Below are 20,160 nucleotides of genomic sequence, written 5' to 3'. Positions count from 1 at the left end.
AACTTTGTGTGCTATATCTTACAGCAGAGAACCATGGAAATCCACTTTTTCTTAATGGAACACTTATTAAATTACTTGAGGGATGAATGGCTCAGAGAAGCAGCAATGGGAGGCAGAGGCTGTCTCATTACTACTGCTTCTCTGTCTGCAGTAGCTCCTGCTGATGAATCCCCAAGGCTCTTGGGGTGCCAAACAAACCTTCCTGTCTCAGCAGTCTGTGTTCTTTCACCATGGGCCCTTTCCCACAACTCCCTGGGTAGTGTTTCTCCACAGTTTGGAATACTTTTGTGTTCTTTTCTGTCCCCTGTAAGTCTCTTCATCTTTCTGGAGTGACAGCTTGGACAGGAGAACTCGATCTAGGAACATCTACAACCACACTTAAGGCTTTGTTTTCCTCGCTACGAAGTGGGGATATATCAATTCCAGGTGTCATTCTACCTTATGTGTATTATGCCATTCTTGCAGAAGCCACATGGTGATGTGCTACTAGCATTTCCAAAAGTGTGTAAATAGATGTGGAATATAAAAAATATGTGCATGGAACATAACTTCTTCATCAACAACTACAGCAAAAAAGGGGAAAACTGGACTTTATGAGATCTGTAAGAAGGAGCATACACTAATACAACAGACAGGCTAAGGACCGGTTGAATAGTCGTTCATAGTTCTCCTTACTTAGTGATAGGAATGAATATACATTATTAATTTTTAAATTGTTTTAGAACAGACCTACTAAAATATTAAGAATGTTAATTTACTTTAAAATGCACTGTAAAATATGCAATATCTTTTCATACACTGCAATATTACGTGCAAATGGGTTAAATTATCTGTCTGATAAGACAGATAGGATTCTTTGTAATTCTTAAATATATAAGTCAATGTGCCCGTGGAATATTTTTTAAAAGACTTTTTTCTTGAATTGTAATTCACAGCAAAAAAAGTGTGAACCTTTGAATACTAAAGGGAAGCAGGTGAGTAAAAAAATAAATTGCACTACACAGCTAAACCAGGATTGGGGTGACTGGAAGCAGACATATGCCCGTGAGCTAATCACACTAACTCTTCTTATGGATAATTAAGAGAAATTGGCACTTTCAAAGGATGATTTACACCTTCCTGAAATAAGGATTTGAACAAGGTCAAATGAACTATCTTTTGAGCTGTCTATTCCCCCATCGATTTTAAAGGGAGCCTAAGATAGACTGTGTAGACTGGGGTGACTAAAATTTAAACACCCAACAACTAAAGAGACAAAGCTCGCATTTTCATCATTATTTCAGAGAATGTAGACATGCTGTACTAAACTTTTAAAAAATACACAGAAATATTTAATATCTGTTGTGATTACTTCTCTGGGGAAACAAAATAAATTTAATTCTGAATAGATCACAAAGGCAACCTAGAATATTAATAAGCAGTGAACAAAAATTGTCAGACCCACAGGAAAAATGAGAGATGTTTTACAAACAGTGAACAGGGGATTCAGAATCTGATATACATTTACAGATTCTCCCGAGGGTGAATTTAGGAAGACTGTTATATTGAGATGCATATATATATATATGTAAAATTAAATAGGTGAAGATGGAGGACAGATATATTTTTAAGTAAAAAATCATTACATCAGAGATGCTTTGAATGAATCATGAAACTATTCTTAAGTAAGTAGAACATGAACTCTAACAACAAGAAAAACAAGCAAAATGTTTCAGACACCATATTTTGTCATACACAGTTTAGACCACGTGGACCTTTAAGTTCCCTTTCTTCATTTAAATGAATGCAGCAGTGAGTATCAGATGCACTCTCACAATAATCCAGGGAGCATGAACATTGAGAGGATGCAATTCACCCACGCTCTGCATTTTCTCACACCCTGAATTCTCAGTACAATTCATAACTCATATTTATTCAATAGTTTCCAGTTGTGGCTTCAGATCTGTTCCAATCACTTACTTCTTTGGACCTGCACCTGCAATTTAGTCTAAGACCTTAAGCCTGAAATTATCCATACCAAATAAAAAAAATTAGTCATCTGCATACATTTCTTTTTTCAGTGAAAAAGCTCACACTGAACAATATAAACTTGGAAGCAGAAAGATATTAGAAGATTATTTTTGTATGTTCAGTAGAAATTACACTTTGAAATTACATCCAGAAGAACACAGTGTACATAAATGCTATTTTAAAATGAGGAAATTTATAGGCATGATTAAAATTAGACATATATTTTCACGTTTTCATGAGCTGAATTGGAATTAATCTGTCTTCAGATGGACCCTAAATTTGTATTAAGATCAAATGAAGGTCTAAAAATGCATCCCTAAATATTTAAGATATATCTTGAAATTATGTTACAGGACATAACTAATTAAAAAAAAAAGGTGAGCATAGGGCAGTTTTATAAGCTATAAAGCATAATGAGTCTTGAAAATTTTTCTAATAAAAAATAAATAAGCTGATTTATCTAGACAAAACCATTTAAAAGAGGAGTTAGAGGAAAGGCACATGATAGATTGCTGAAATTAAGCCTATTTAAACAAAGTTGAAAAACTTCCTTTTATTCAATCTCCTTATGTACTCTCATTAGAAAGCAAGACATTGATCTCTGTAGACCTTAATTACATTCAGATAGCTCAGATGCTTATCTAGATTTGTTCAGACAATTTGATACCTCAGGACTGAGGGGAACAAAGAAGGAAGGACAGATACAGGACAGTATAGATATTTCACCAAAATTTAGGTATCTGTGGTGAGATTTAGTTCACGATAAAGGCAACAAATATACTTATATAGAAGCATTTATACCTGTACAAAGTACAAGTCTACACAGAACTGGCAGATTCAGCTCAAGACCCATGGAATGTAGACACCTTGTTGGAGAGGCAGATGGAAATCAGGAGCTGTAGGACATTTGAAATGGCAGTTTATATTTTTAAATTGACAAATGAATTGAACTTCGAATCAAAAGTCAGTCATGTCCTAGAATGGATATTCAGCTATTTTCCACCAGAGCTATGATTCAGTTTCCTAAAATAAGCATTTGGTTGTGCTGATTTTGCCTGGGGTAGAGTTAATTTTCTTCACAGTTGCTGGTATGAGGCTGTTTTGGATTTGTGCTGAACACAGGGTTGATAATATAGAGATGTTTTTGTTCCTGCTGGGCAGTGCTTACCCAGAACCAAGGCCTTTTCTGCTTTTTCTACTGCCACACTGGCTAGGAAGCTGGGGGTGCACGGGAATTTGGGACGAGACACAATCATGATAGATGACCCAAATTGGCCAAAGGGATATTCCATTCCATGTGACATCATGTTCGGTATATAAAGGCAGGAGAAAGAAGAAGGATGGGATGTTTGGAGTGATGATATTCATCCTTCCCAGTCACCGTTACGCGTGATGAGTCCCTGATCTCCTGGGAATGACTGAACACCTGCCTACCTGTGGGAAATGAATTAATTCCTTTTTTGCTTTGCTTGTGTGTATAGCTTTTGCTTTCCCTATTAAACTGTCTTTATCTCAAACCATGAGTTTTTTAGCTTTTACCCTTCTGATTCTCCGCCTGCTCCTGCTGGTGAGTAAGAGAGTGGCTACGTGGGGCTTGGTTGTTGGCTTGTGTAAAACCACATTATTAGTGTAATTCCAGTTGGTCTTGGACAACCAATGTAATTTCTATTTGACATTCCTAGAGGCTTTTGGTCTCCTATGATCTCCTTGTTACGTCTGTGAGCCCTGTGTGAATATCCCAGAAAACTCACGGCACCTCAAGGAGCACTAAATAATTCCTTGAAAACAAACTAATTTGTCTGCTTTACAATAAGATTGTCCTGCTCTAGTCTGCACTGATGCGGCCTCACCTTGAATATTTTTTGCAGTTTTGGGCACCACAATATAAGAAAGATATTAAGCTGTTAGAGAGTGTCCAAAGGAAAATGGTGAAGGGCCTTGAGGGGAAGCTGTATGAGGAGCAGCTCAGGTCTTGGTCTGCTCAGCCTGGAGAAGAGGAGACTGAGGGGAGACCTCATTGCAGTCTAGAGCTTCCTTGTGAGGGGAAGAGGAGGGGCAGACACTGATTTCTCTTTTGGGGTGACCGTGACAGAACCTGAGGGAATGGTCTGAAGTTGTGTCAGGGAAGGCTTAGGCTGTGTATTAGGAAAATGTTCTTCACCCAGAAGGTGAAGGTTGGGTGCTGGAACAGCACCAAGCCTGACAGAGTTCAAGAAACATTTGGATGATACTCTTGGGCACAGGGGAAGACTCTTGGGATGGTCCTGTGCAGGGCTAAGAGCTGGACTTAATGGTCCTCATGGGTCCCCTCCAACTTAGCACATTCTGTGATTCTGTGACGATGAATTATTTTCCAAGCTCCATTCACTGGATTAATGAGACCTTCATAGCTTAGAGTGGGAGACACATAGCACATCTCTGTGCAGATATACAGAGCTGAGCTTCTTAATCAGCAGCTGAATTCCACTTTCCAGTGGACATCATAGCTAAGTTAGGTGCTCTTTGTAGAAACATACATTAAATGGAACACCTGAACTGTAGTAAAATGCCTTTTTTTTCCTCATTGTCCTAAATACAGACATTTAAATATCCTTATTTATTCAGACTTTTCACTCTTCTTTAATTCTTCACATTTTCTTTGCACAAAAGTTACCCCATTTTTTCACTTCTTTATTTTCCAGTGTGATCACTGTTTCTCTATTGTTTTCAAAGCCTATAATTTTAAACTTTGGGATCTAAGAGATAACTGTTTAGGGGTAGTGTCACAGTCTGAGGAGACTGGAATGTTTGCTAAAGAGGATGAGTTATGAGATAGACCAAACTTCTCTCTCTCAGCAATTGTAAATTCAAAATTAAGGGGCTTTAATTGAGGAAGTGTGGAAAAACAGAAGAAATAACAACCCTTTATTAAAAGATACATGTATGTTGGCAAAAAAAACAGTAACAGAACACAAAAAAAGAATAGACAGTAGTCCTAGAAAAAAAAAACAAAAAAGTCTGAATGAATACTTCTCTGTCCTTTAGTGCAGTCCTAATCGTGGCCTGCAGGGGGCGCTGTTGGATCGCTGGAGGTGCAGGGCCTGCAGTTCTCTTTGGTGACCTGCAGGGGCGCTGTTGGACTCTGGTGGTCACAGTGCGGGAAGGGGGTCTGGGGAGTGGTCTCGGATCGCGGGAGAAGCTGAAAAGAAAATGGGGACCCTTCCCCCAATGGAAGAAAAGTGGAAGGGAAGCAGTTCACTCCCACAGGACTCACTGTTGTCTCAGGCAGTGTCTCAAAGCTCCTCCCTTCTCTTCCTGTGGGCATGCAACTTTCCAATGAAAACACAGCAGATCCGGGCTGGAGACAAGAGACAGTTTGCAGGCAAGTTGAGGCCAGTAGTCAGAGCTGACCAGGACGAGAAGCCAGAAAGGCAGGCCTTCAGGCCCTCTCTCCAAATGCACTCACACAGACCCCTGTCTCCATCCCAGAGCAAGAACTCTGCGGTCTGACCTGTCCTCTGTCCAGGCACCCAGCTCCCCCAATCTCAAAAACCTTCCCCTCCTCACTACAGGATTCGATGGGTCATTAGCTGGGAATGCAGCTCGACTGGCTATACCTTTTGTAAAGCTAATAACCTCCCCTTCCCCCTCCCCATTCTGTTTTTCTTACAGTGAAGCAGGGAAAGAAAAATTCACTTCTCAGATTTATAACCTATGACAGGTAGTCTAGATTTTCTTTCATTGTTTAATTCCTAATGGTTCAGTATGGGCTGTAATATCTGTCTCTGTGCTTTTCAGGCAGTCCATTGGTCAAAAAAACCTTTTGCCATTTTTTTTCCCGAAAATACACACATGTCATTATGAAAACTGTTTGTTGTCCATCTCCATTTTAGTGAACTGGATCTGTGGTATGCAAAGGCCTGAGCTTTCTCTTTTCTTGTTGTAGTTACATGTTTGGGACACTAAGAACTCCTGTCAGTTCTCAGGAGATAATGAATATTTCTAAAATTTTGCTTTTACTCATGCTCCCCATTAACTCTTGAGTTTTCAGAGCATAATTTATAAGCAGAACCACATGTGAGACAGTTCCAATAAAATATGAATTCTTCATCTTTAAGGATTGGGTTTTTAGTAGCATGCATGTAGGTACAGTCTGAAAAGAAGTTAAAATATTATAAGATAAACTGAAGATAAAGCTTGAAACGCATTGTGACTGATAAGACACCAGCAGAGAGTTTGGACTTAAGTAATTTTCTAGCAAAAGCTTCCAACATATACTTAAAAAGCAACTTTTTCTTTCATCATCATCATGGCTAGGCGTCGCGAATGAAGATTTGGGAAAGGTTCTATCCACATTTGTTACAAGCACGCTGGTGGCTAAAAAGGTCAATAGGAGATATACATATCCGATTGCAAAAGGCACAGCAGAAAGACTCTTTAGGTGGTATATTCTGCAAGGCACGATTCTTCCTGCATTGTCTTTTATCCTGTGTGCTTTCTCAAAGGCATCAGCAGTGTTACAGATGGTGTGTCTCCAGGCCTCCCGATTTGGGGCCAGAATAGACCAGTTATGTTGATCAATATGGCCGAGGCTGAGATGTTGTTTCAGGGAGCCCTTGTATCTTTTCTTCGGGGCTCCTCTCTTGCGGCAGCCAGTGGCAAGTTCACCATAGAGCAAGATCTTAGGGAGGTGGTGGTCCTTCATCCTGGAGACGTGCCCTGCCCAACACAGCTGTGTTCTCACCAACATGGCCTCAATGCTTGTGACTGCTGCTTGTTCTAGAACAGATGTATTGGTCACATAATCTGACCAGTGGATGTTAAGTATTGTATGGAGACAGCATTGATGGAACCATTCTAAGAGACACAGGTGGTGGCAGTAGATGACCCATGATTCAGAACCATATAAAAGAGTAGACAGCACAATGGCTCTGTAAACATTGATCTTGGTACTTTTCTTCAAGTGTTTATTTCACCAGACACTTTTATGGAGTTTTCCGAAAGCTCTATATGCCTTTGCTAACCTGGTGTCTGTCTCCCTGTCAATCTTACCATCTGAGGAGATGAGGTAACCTAGGTAATTAAACTGCTGGACTGATTTGAGCTCTGATTGGCCAATGGTGATGTGGGGATGATGGAAGACTTCCTGAGGTGCAGGTTGATAGAGAACTTCTGTCTTCTTTAAGCTGACTTCCAGCCCAAAGAGCTCAGCAGCGTCTGCAAAGCAGGATGTTAAACGCTGCAGGGCTGCTTCTGTGTGGGCAACAAGGGCGACATCATCAGCATAAAGCAGCTCATGGACAAGATGATTTAAGATCTTAGTGTGGGCCTTCAGTCACCTTAGGCTGAAAAGGCTTCCATCAGTACGATATCAAATGTAGATACCGTCCTGATCATCGAGGTCTGCTGTGGCCCTTTGGAGCATCATGCTAAAAAAGATTGTGAATAGAGTTGGTGCAAGAACGCAGCCTTGTTTCACACCATTGGTTATTAGAAAGGGCTCAGAAAGTGCATTGCCATGTCTGACTTGGCCATGCTGATCCTCATGAAGTGAGATGATCATTTTAAGGAACTTGGGGGGACATCCTAAACATTCCAAAATCTGCCATAGACCTTTTCTGCTCACAGTATCAAAAACTTTGGTGAGATCAACAAAGGTTACACAGAGACCTTTATTCTGTTCCCTACACTTCTCTTGCAGTCGTCTGAGAACAAATACCATATCTGTGGTACTCCTGTTGGCTCTGAAACCACACTGGCTTTCAGGTAGTATTTCTTCTGTTATAGTGGGTATTAATCTGTTCAAAAGTATTCTTGCCAGGATTTTGTCAGCAATGGAGAGCAGAGTAATACCACGGTAATTTGAACAGTCTGATTAAATTCCTTTCTTCTTATACAAAGTGATGATGACTGCATCACGAGGGTCTGATGGGAGTTCGCCTAGTTCCCAGCAGTGCACCACAAACTTGTGAAATTTAGCATGGAGTGCAAGGCCCCCATATTTCCAGATTTCAGGTGGAATTCCATCAACCCCAGCTGCCTTGCCAATTTTCACCTCCTGTATGGCCTTGAGGGTTTCTCCCAAAGTGGGGGCAATATCCAATTTATTCTTCACTGGTTGTTGTGTGAGGGACTGAATTGTTGAGTCTTGAACTACACAGCTAGTACTGAAGAGAGTCTGAAAGTGTTCAGACCCTCAATTCAGAATGGAGGTTTTATCTGTGAGAATACTACCTATGAATTAACTTGGTTTAAGAATTTCACAAAGACATTTACCATGTTTACATACTCAATACCTTTTCCTCCCCCCCAGTTTCACTCAAAGACAACTGGTTATACTCAGGAAGAGGAAAAATAGGTTAGACTGAAAGTTATTGTTCTATTTTTTTCTTCGTAAAACAAGATTATCTATCAATTAAGGTGTGAGAAATACACAAATATGCAATAAACCCTTCTTCTAAACAAATAGTCATTATTTATATGAGCAATCCCCAAGCTAATTTGTGTGTACAAGGCCAGCTAAGTGAATACCAAGGACAGTATAAAATTTATTTTCTAATTAAATGGTACATACATATATGTAAAATATACCTTTTTAAAGTGTGCTTCGAAAATTTTACTTGGCAGATTTATTAATACTACAGATGGTTTACAATTATCCTTTCCATTATTCTGAACTCTTAATACCATTAAGTAGAAAAAGACTGCATTAGAATCATGAGAGCTGCAAAGACTTAGGAGAAGGAAGCATCCAAGATAAACACTGACACTTTGAAAAGTAAATTCATTCCTTCATAACCAGGTGTTTAACATAAGTAGGATGAGAAATAGTTCTACAGCTTTTTTCTTTGTTTATTAGCTTTGAAAAGATCACTAGCATAGACCAGTTTTCTAACTTTCAGTTTGCTAAAGTTAGTGCAATGAGTCCTAGCCTCCAGGTAGAAAAAAAAAGGATTTTTTCCAGGCAATTGAGAAATAAAGTTTAAAAAGCATTACAAAGTGTCACTCCTTGCAATCTGTAGTAGCCATTTCTTTTGCTCTTTTTCAGAAATATACTCCCTCATTTGTTCTAACATAAAAATAACTTTGAATTCTGGACCTGAAGGACAATGGACAACTTCTAAGAAGGATGAGTCTTTTTAGAAATGAGATTGAGGAGTATATTACTTGACCGTGACAAGTTCCTGACTGAAGTCTCCTTTTCTTCACTTTGTGCAGAGTCTTTCTAAGTTTTCCTAAAGCATTGTCATTCCTGCCATTGAATATATTTCAACTGACAGCTCATAAAAAGATTGTTGCCTAGCTGGTACTTAAATAATGCATTAAAGACATCTTTTCTATGATACTGAAAATTGTTTGAACTTTGCCTGATTGCCCCTTTTCAAAGTGCGTTTCCTTCACAGTTTGAAAATGCTCAAACTAAATAGTTCTTTCTCTTTAATGTGTCACAGCTGCAATAAAATTGACTGTGGTTTAGTGGAGTAAAGACAATTCGCCCTGTGAGTTCAGCTGTTTCTAGACTTGTATTGCAACATCATTTCCTCTAACTGAAATCTATTTTCCTGAATTTATTTTGACCTCAATCACTAACTTTAAAATTGTTTGAGTATAGAGTGTAAGCTGTCTAAGGAGATAGAAGATCTTTTTTCATGTTTTTACATTGTTGGCTCGAAAGGCTTGGATACAAAGGCACAATATGAAATAGGACTGACTATTCCTCCCATTTGATCAAACCAGTGTGAATGGTAAAATATGAAAATTAAAAAATGCTGGGTATCAGAGAAATTGGCTAAAGAGTGTTGCCTTAATTACTTTTTTTAAGGATAAAAGAAATTTACAATATTAAGGATTGCAAGAGCTGTGTGTGACCCATTCCTGTTTAGCGAAGTTCAGGAATCAGATGGAAAAGAGTTTTACCATTTGTGTGGTACAGTGGCAATCCTGTCAGAGGAAATCTGTGGCCTGCGAAGCTGAGCATCCTTTGTACATGAGGCCCACTGGCAGCATATCCATGTTTGATTTTGGTAATATGGATCCTAAATCCTTAGAGCAGCCATATTTTCTAGGCCTCAGACTGCCTTGCTTTACTCTATCCTTCTCTTTCCTTGGTCCTGAACTGTAATGCTGGAACCTGCATGGGAAAGAGAAGGTTGCCCATACATCGCTCCTGTGTCTCCCCTGCACCAGCACTTGTCGGTCCTTCAACTTTTCAAAAAGACAATTACAAAAAGTCTGGGTTGTTCCAGGACAGCAAAACCACTCATGGAGTCAGAGAGCATGGCACATTTACATTCTTTCCCAAACCAGCTTTGTCCTCTTCCAAACTAACCTGATATCTGCCACAGGGTCACTGACCTTCACATAAGCCGGATTGCCATATGCATCTGTGTCTGTGTAAATTTCCAGGAAGGTACAGTCTTAGGATTAGGACACCGATATATGTATCAGATGACTGAAGAGCAGAAGCACAGAGCAGACATTTTAGAAGGGATTACTATTTATCAGGTGGTTGAGACACTTCCTTAAATACTTGTTATAAACTACAATTATATCTTCGCTTCCATCTTCTTTTCCTGTATGTATTTTCCTGTTAAACAAGTATACATTGTAAAATTTAAATATAAAATTACCCAAATTTAGTAACCCCAACTTTCACTGTAAAGATCTGTACTGAGCTGATGTTTCATGACTAGCTGAGCCAGTTTAAGAGTCCATGGTTGCCTCAGAAGGTATGTTGTGCCTTTTTTCCTCCTTTCCATATCGCATCTGTCTTCCTCCTTTTCTATTCTTCCTTCCCTCTCTCTGCTCCCAGGAGCACTTTGCTGGGTGTTCTTTCGGTTGACTCAGATTATTAAACTCGTGAATTTCTCAAAACACATAGAGTCTGTATATATTAGTAAACCAAAGCAAGCTAGGATTCATTCAGCCCAGCTGGCATGATTTATCAACTTCCACATTATTGAATACTCGTACTAGTCCAAACAAGCCACTTTCATGAAACAGTCCCTGCCTAACAGTCCTTACTATCTCTCAGATTAGGCCTCAGAAATGTTTGTGTACTTCTAATTCACATCACTCAAACCCATGTCAGGGATCTCTAATAAATTAGCAGTAATTTACTGTTGCAGGTATATTCCATTTATCCCTAGTTTGTCTGATTGTAGAGTTCAGTAGCTCAGCCAGTATTTAAGAGAGAAGCAAGTAAGCACAAATGTGCTAGATGAAGCTCAGTTTGGATAAACAGAAAAATATTGACTGATTCAGAAGACATCACGACAATGCTTCTTTTCAGACATGTATTTTGCAATTGTTTTCCCTAAACCTGTTACCTTAAGCTTTAACTATTACAATACACAGTTTTAACATATAGAGATGGATGTCATGTTATGAAACTATATGACTTACCTGTAATGGATGTTTGCTGAGTCTCTATACTGTAGCTCCATATTTCCTAGATTCTCTTTGTGGATATTCCTGACTTAAAACACTTCCAAAAGTAAGCTAAAATTGTTGTCTGACCAGTCAAAATGCAGCTAATATTTGTTTGACCATCCTTTGGAGAAGACTAAAAGCTTGCCTCCTAAAGCTATGAAGGCGCTGAAAGAGATTTTTGTTGGAATAATTGTTTTAATGTTGTTGGAATGTCTCTGCATCATATAGCAACTGTGTATAAATACTGTGACTACAGACCTGGAGAGAAGTTTAAACTGTACAATTTTAAACTATACAAATAAGCAGAATACATGATAAAGAGGACAATTTGCATAAAGTAAAGAGATTTATTGAGCTTCTTAAGATGGCCAACGTCATCTAAGATAGTAGGCTAAATATATTTTTTCTCTTCTGAAGCAAGAGGTTAATACAAAGCCAGTTGCTTTCCAGACTTATAATGTAAAACTATGGCTATATTAAAAAAACCCAACAAACAACACCCAAAACCCCCCAACAAACAGAAAACAACTTTGCTCTAAGCCTGCATAATTACATTTATAATTAGAAAACATTTTTTAGAGGCTAGACTCAGTTTTTCAATGAAGTTCTACTGCATTTTGAATATTTTTTTTTAATTGGACCTTTTTATTGCATGATTCTTTGATACTTTTTAAATGTGAAAAATACCATAAATTCAGTTACATATGTAGAACAGCATATTTTGTATTCTGTAATTGCCATTTAATTTATAGTTGAAAAACTCAATAAAATTAATTTTAGCTCTGGAAATACTGGAAGATGTTGACATTCTTTATTCATCAAATGTAAGAAAACAACAGAAGAAATCCTGAAGAACTCCGTAACAACACTTGAAAGCAGTATGTTTAGATACAAACTAATAAATGTGCGGAAAAGCCAGAAATAACCTTCATGTATTAAGTCTGTTTATGATAGTTTGCATGATGTCTTGAAAGACTGTTAAAGAATCATGGAAATGGATTCCAAATAGGCAATGATTAAGAAAAATGGAAAAATAAACACTAAAGTTTGAATGGATAAGATTCATCTCCCTTAACAGCTACCTGAAATTGAAATGCTCTGTTCAGCTGTTTGTCTAGATTCCCTCAAGATTATGGCAATAAATGGTGGCTTTCAGGTGTCAGTTCAAAAATTTATCCTGCTCTAAAAAATTCAATGATCTTTGAGATGAAGCACCTTATGGAGATGCTGACTTGTCTCTACTAACTGTAGAGGAAATCTCGACTGCTAAGTGACAATATAACTGACATATTTTTGTCAATAGGGTAGGATTCTTCTACTGAACTTTACAAAAGATGCCTATATCTCACCTAGTTATCCTAGAGTTTTACTATTCATGAAGATAGAGAAACACTTCTGGAGTTCTTTTATGTAATCTATTTTAGTAGTTTATCTTAGATTTTAAATAAATAATCCGGTGTCTATGTAATAAATAGTAGGCATTCTTAGACATTATTATTTCTCTTCATTGTCCATAAAGGAAGAGAAATGGCAAGTGAGATATATGAATTCACACTTTAGAAAGCTAATTTTTTTCTGATGAGTTCCTCTAAAACTTCTTCAGCACAAACGATTTCATGTTGATGGGTTATGTTGGAAATTTGATATGCATCAAACAGAAATATCAGTACAATTCATCTTTAAAAGAAATCTAGTCACTCACAAAGGACATATCCATATTTATCTAATTCAACTTCTTTCTGATACAAAAGAAAAATTCCCTGGCATTTAGATCTAGCAACAGAAAAGATATGTCAGCTCATGTCAATTATAATTTATTATAACTGAAATTATACCAGTTTCAGTGTAATGTCAGTCAGTGTTCAGACTGTGTAGTGTCTGTCTATATTTTCATGATCTTGGGTAGGAAATTAGCAAATACATTTCTTAAATATATGTAGTTAGGATTACGTAGTCAGAACTGGCAATATGGGATTCCTCAACCAGAAGACATCTAATGCCAGAATATGTACAACAAAAGAGATACTTTTCTGAGTGGGCCTCTACAAGAAGAATACTTCATCAGCTTTATATTTCATTCACAGATCTAGAAGCATATGACAGCAGATGGAAGTCAGATAACTAAATTTGCTATCACCCTAGCCATCTCTGTCATTCACTTGCAGATGTTGTTGCCCAAACATACAGATGTCTGAGTTATTTGTTAGCAGGTCTTGCCTTGATAAAGTTTTCAGTTTCCTAAATAGAATGTAACCTTAGTTCAATTGCTATATGTTAGGTTATAAATCTATTTCTTTTTTGCCATGCTCGTTTAGAAACTTTCTTCCAAAACGGCAGGCATTCTGCTTGGAGTCACAGCATCTATCAGAAGGACAAGGTGGGAGACTGTCTGGTGGCTGTAGCTGCTTCAACTGTCTGATTTTAATCTTCTGTCACATGTCTGCTGGAGTCTTTAGTGAGATAAAGCACTGCCAAGGATTAGAAAGACTACTAGTGAAATAGATTTTAATTAAGAATATTGACTTACTGTGAATTTAGGCCTATGACTTTTTCTCCCGTTCCATGTTTAAAATCCAAAGACAAAATATTTCCGAGTGGGAATGTTAACTGACTTAGGTAAAACAAAAAACAAGTGCTTTTGTTGTTTAACTTCTGCATAAAATTACTACTGGTTTCTATTCAGCACGTCATCTTAAATTACATTAAATTACTTGATGAAATACAAGACCTTAAGTAACTTCCCTGAATAGTTTCTCCAAGTTAAGAAATCATTCCTATAAACTATGCATATTTAATGTTTGTATTAAGATCAGTGCAACTGAAGCTCCACCGAATGTTAGATTCAGTGTTCTATGCATTATCCTACTACAAGAAGTTTCTAGTCTGTATATCAAAGTCAGGCTGAGAAAAAACTACAGCCGATGTGAGCTGGCAAGAAAAATGTGGCAGACTCACTTCTTCCAAAGTCTGCAGTCCAAAGCTTGCCTTTTGGATTACCCAACTGAATAAATTCAATATTATATTATTAAATATCCATTGGTCACCCAATAACTTTATAAGAGCTAGGGAAAATAAAGTAAAAGATACATACCATTTCTGGTCTATCCAAACCAGATAAATGTAGTACATAAAAAACCCTATCCTTATTTCTAGAGAGTAATCATTTTTGTTAAAATTCCTCTGCAGAAACTATATACAAAATGCATTTATGTGAGAACCTTTTGGCATAGAAAAAATGTCTGATTTGGGTGTTATGAAAATATGAATATACTTAATACAACATAAATCAATATAGGGAAACAGCTTTTTGATACCCCTTATATATAATAAACATTGTCACATGAAGAAAAAGCACGAACACAAGTCTTTGTATAAAACACAATATTATATGCAGTTATTCAGTTTGTCACAGAGACTGGAAATTTTATTAAGAAAAATATAGACAATGACTATAATGTTATTTCTTTGGAAAAGATATTCAAAACCAGGAAAGAATTGTATGAGACGAATTAGTAATAGACTGTTGCGCTCATGGTACTACAAACATGGTTTCCAAAAACCATACTTGAGTGTGCATGGTCTCTAATTCTAATGAATTGGCAGTTCACTGGGAAAATGTGATCAAAGGTAAATAAGCATTTCTTCCTATTTTATTCTCACAATATTTCTTCAAGATGCTGTTAAATTTACTTTGATAGGTAATTAAGACACGTCAGAATGGAGTTTTTTACATGAGTTTTGAATATTTAAAGACAACATTATGATATTTCTCCACAATAGAGTTGATCTTGCCTGTTGGGTAGAACTACCTTGGCAAAAATTTGTATTTGCTGTTTCACAGGTTTGGTAAGCACATTTTTATAGCCGTGTTACAGTCACAGATGAATAAAGTTTGCTTGCTTTTAACTTGAGCAATATAGAATTTATCTTTATATTTCCTGTTCAGAGAGTTAGCTGTTCTTTTATATATAGTACAACAGTTCTGCTTTATTAGCTTACTCTTTATCAGTTTTTGTCCTCTAGTGTAAACATCTCTAATCAGCCATGTGAACCCACACATGAAGGTAGCTGTATGGATAGCTAAGGACACAAAGCATACCCATCACATAACTAGAGTCAAAGGGAAGAGTTTCTGAGAGCATTTCACACGTGGAAAACTGCAACAGCTTCTGCTTCTTCCACTGCACTATGGGGTTAGGGTACCTTTGTACCCAAGAGAGGACCAGATAACGTATCAGTCTTTGGCACAACCTCATTAGTAGCATGATGCAGCTTTGAAAAGCACAATTTTGATCCTTGTTTTGTGACCAATATGTGGCTCAAGGTCCAGCGATTTGTGTCTTCTGCCATATATAAGCATTATAGTCCACTTTGTCTATTTGTTTCACACAAAAGATAAAATTCAGCCAGAAAAAAACCTAGTAAGAGAGCAAACTGACTCAGAACAATAGACAGACAATTTGTCTAGGCCCAAAGTATTTGTCAGATATTTTCCATACATATAGAACTGAATTCCTTCTGAGAGATTCAAGTTGTACAGAAATGCTGTAAACAGGAGAAGAGTGGTTTTCTCCCTAAGTCATGTTGAATTACTTTTGCACATCTTAACCACAAAGTGCAGGGAACATGTCATTACAGAATCACAGAATATGCTGAGTTGGAAGGGACCCATAGACATCATCAAATCCAACTCCCAGTCCTGCACAGGACCATCCCCAAGGGTCACACCATGTGCCTGAGAGTATCATCCAAATGCTTCTTGAACTCTAGCAGGCTGGAACTGTGACCACTTCCCTGAGGAGCCTGATCCAGTGCCCAACAACCCTCTGGGTGAAGAACTTTTTTTCTAATATCAACCCTAAACCTCCCCTGACACAACCTCAGGCAGTTCCCTTGGGTCCTGTCACTGGTCACCACAGAGAAAAGATCAGTGTCTGCCCCTCCTCTTCCCCTAACGAGGAAGCTCTAGACTGCAATGAGGTCTTCCCTCAGTCTCCTCTTCAGGCTGAACAGACCAAGTGCACTCAGCTGCTCCTCACATGGATTCCCCTCAAAGCCCTTCATCATCTTTGTATGCCACCCTTTGGATGCTCTCTAACAGCTTAATATCTTTTTTATATTGTGGTGACCAAAACTGCAAGAAGTATTCAACAAGAGGTCACAGTAGTGCAGAGCAGAGCGGGACAATCCCCTCCCTTGACCGGAAGGATACCGTGAGAGATAGTATTGAAAGCTTTACTGAAATCCAAAAGGATGGCATCAGCTGGCTTCCCTTGATCAGCTAGGTATGTTACCCTGTCACCAGGATTGATAATCAGGACTTTCCTCTCATGAAGCCATTCTGGCTGTGATCAGTGACTGCATTGCCTATCAGGTGTTTATACACATATGTAGTTTATAGTGTTGGTCTTCATAGATTCAGATTCTCACTTAAAGTTCTGTGGGGGAAGCCGTAAGCATCCAGACTCATTTTTAGGAAGGAGCCCTAACAGTATGAAAATTATCCTTCTCAATGAGCCAGAACAAACCCAACTCATCAAACATAATTTTGATAATGAACATCCCCATTTTACATTCAAATACTCCCAAAATGGTGGCAATTTATTAATGTCAGATTAAAGGGCTCAATTCATTATTCCCTTTCAGTAAAGAGGCAGTTAATGAGTGATGCATGCACACGGACAAGCTTCTAATTAGAGCTTCTGTATGTGTTGAAAACTTGGTGCTAGGATACTGAGTGGCTGCCAGCAGACTATTGACTTTTTTCCCTCTTTGCTGAACATGCCTATTTATACAGCTTATTGCTAATGAGATGCTAATTGAGTCTGCCATATCTAAATAAAAAAACCCTTGAGTTTATTGCTGAATCCTCTAAATGAAGCTCCATTTCAGAATATTCTCCACTGATTCATTTTCCTCTGCACTCTCTGTGCCTGATTGAAAAATAATTTTGAACAGTAGGAACAGGATGTCAATTAAAAAAAACCCAAAACACAACAACACCACATTATTTCTAGTATTAGTTTAGAAGAGAACCTAGTAAATTTATGCCTGGGTATTATATTTAATTTTACTTAAAACAATACCAAAATGCACTCAAGTATATGGTGAATACTGTGTAGAAAATGTATAAATGGAAGTTTCAATGCCCTGGAGACATTCCAATATAATCATTTTGCATGTTATGCAAGCAGTCTAAATGATCACCACAAAAATAACAAGAAAGCACATTTAGAAAAGCAGAATGAAGGCAAGAGTAAGGATTAAGCACTTGAATCATTTAGTTAGCTAGTTAAGGTTTGCACAGGAGTGAAAGCAATCTAAGTCTGAAGATAAAGCACTGCTTTTATGATCTTAAGCTTATTATTCAGCTGGCAGTAAATTCAGTTGCATGCATACTTGCACTCTTTTTTTCTGTGTAAAGTTTTGTATTTTAGGATAAATATTGAAAATATTGTTTCCACTCATTTAGGATATATTTCTCTAAAAATGTTACACATTTATTCAGGTATCATATAGTGGCTGAAAAATTAATGAACACTACCTTTGGGATAAAATCCTTTCTAGGCATGCCATCTAAAACAAGCCTGCTAAGCTCTTTATTGTATCAATCAATTTTATTTTTTTTTTTGTAGTGGCAACAGTTCACTGTGATGTATCTCATGATTTTTTTTGAATGCTTATCCATGGTTTGTGAGTGAAGGCTAATCACATGAACACAAAGACCTGGCAAGGAGCAAAGGACAATGTTAGGTGAAGAAACTATAGTAACCTAATAAGGAGCACACTGGGTAAGCTACTCAAAAAAAAAATCAGAAGAGAATAATTAGATCATTGCCTCTAGTGTGAAACCCACTAAAATGCATCAAAAAAAGAATGTCTCTGAATAAAGGAGGTATTGCCTACAAAGGTGTAGGATTTATCTTGGAATGCAGTGGGAAGAGAGCATTCAGACTATGCAAAACTTATGAGCTCTTTTAAAGGAATTGTTGGAATATGTGAAATGTTTAGGGAAAGGACCAAAAAGGGAACATTGAGGTTAGTCAGTATACTCATCTGGAAAGCCCTGCACCTGATCAGTGCAGTCTATTTTACATTCTTATTAAATCCTTTTTCTATCTTTGGGTTGGCTACATTTCCCCTCTGAGCCTCTGTGTATGTACTAGAGAACTTACAACCAACTCAGCTGAGCGCTGGGAGAAGAGGTTTATTTAACAACATCCTGGAATGGTAATTTGATGCAGAGTTTGGGGCCCCAGCTCTGTGTGACAGCAGCTAGGGGAGACCAGGGTCTGGGAGCCATCAGCTGGGTGGACCAAATGTCTAAACCTATCTATACGAAAAAAGCCCATGTGTACATATATATATATATATGTATGTATAAAAACATATAAATATATGTGAGTGTGTACATGCATGTATTCCACTAGTGAGCTTTAACCCAGGAGGGGAGGAATGGGATCAAGCCATTGGTGTTGTTCACCGTGTGTGTGTGTGGGCAGCAGCACGAGCACAGCTCTGTGCATCTGTGGACTGCTGTGTGAGCTATTTGTAGTGTGTGTGCCTATGGAGGGGATGTGCTCATCCTCACTGCTGGCTGAAGCATAGGGCTGAAGCAAGAGGGCATAAAAATCGAGCAGCCCTGCAACTATAGGGCTACAGCAGGAGAAAGGCCCCTGGGCCCAGATTTATCTGTCTCTAAATATTCTACTAGAAATGTCAGTCTCCAATCTAGAGAATCTAGAGAACTTTTATCATTGGAGATGTTTAGATTAGAGAAATAATCTGCCAAGAATGGTATAGATGCAATTGATCTTACTTGAGGCAGAATGGACAAGCTAAATGAGGTCACTTCCAGCCTTATGATCTCATTAATCTCCATCATTTGGACCATTATTCACACCCTTGGAAATAAAAACAGCCATTGACAGAGCCGGACTTGTTCTCTCTGAAAACAGGAAGAGACTAAAAGGTGGGCTTGCAGCCTGGAGGAGACTCAAAAGGTGAGCTGAAAGGCAATTACAGTCAAGTGTCATTCTGGTCAGTAAAAAAATGATGGTGAGAACAAGGGGAATAAGAACAAATTGTGGATCGGATGGTTCAAGTTAGACATTTAGGAAAATATTCAGCATTAGGAAGGCAATGCAGCAGTGCAGCAGGTTTGCCAGAGCAACTGAAGAAAAACTTCCATCTTTAGAGTGGTACTTGAAGCTCAGTAAGATAAAGCTGCAGGCATCCTGATCTATTGTTGTCAGTGGTCCTGCTTCAAGTGGGAGCTGAACTGCATGACCTGCAGCAGTCCCTCACAAACAGCAGTTCTGTGATTCCATGACCTCTGTGACAGCTGCTTTGAATGACTCTGTTAGGGCAGGGGATGTTCCAACAGTTTGTTAGCAGGATGGACGCAGACTGCCATTACTTACCTAGGAAGTTAATATGATCATGACCGGATTTTTAGTACTCCTGAGTGATCAATGTTACACTTTTCTGTTTCATCTTGAAGATAGCATGTTTCACAATGCTAAAAAATGGCATGATACTGCTTCACAGTTGTTATATCTGAATTAGCAATGTCGAGTTTTCCTTGGGATACTATTATCAAAGGGAATGGCTTATACAGTGGACTGCCCAGGCCTTGTAACAAACCATTGACTCAATTTTTTAGTACTGAAGTGGTGTTTGTAATGGAACTTCTAACAAACGTGCTTGTGTAAGGGAAAACATGTCTGTTCAAAGCAG

General features: G+C 38.1%; 1 long non-coding RNA gene across 1 annotated transcript; it reads right to left on the bottom strand.

The window, feature by feature from the left end:
* Nucleotides 1-17,252: 17,252 nt before the first annotated feature.
* Nucleotides 17,253-19,714, bottom strand: LOC135410633 (uncharacterized). The gene is made up of 3 exons (XR_010428804.1): nucleotides 19,587-19,714; nucleotides 17,966-18,147; nucleotides 17,253-17,354 (listed from the first exon to the last, which is right to left on the bottom strand). It is a non-coding gene; the product is annotated as an uncharacterized LOC135410633 (long non-coding RNA).
* Between the last annotated feature and the right edge of the window lie 446 nt (nucleotides 19,715-20,160).

Source organism: Pseudopipra pipra, chromosome 3 (assembly GCF_036250125.1).
Source record: "Pseudopipra pipra isolate bDixPip1 chromosome 3, bDixPip1.hap1, whole genome shotgun sequence".
Classification (NCBI taxonomy): Eukaryota; Metazoa; Chordata; class Aves; order Passeriformes; family Pipridae; genus Pseudopipra; species Pseudopipra pipra.
This window is presented reverse-complemented; position numbering and strand designations above follow the sequence as displayed.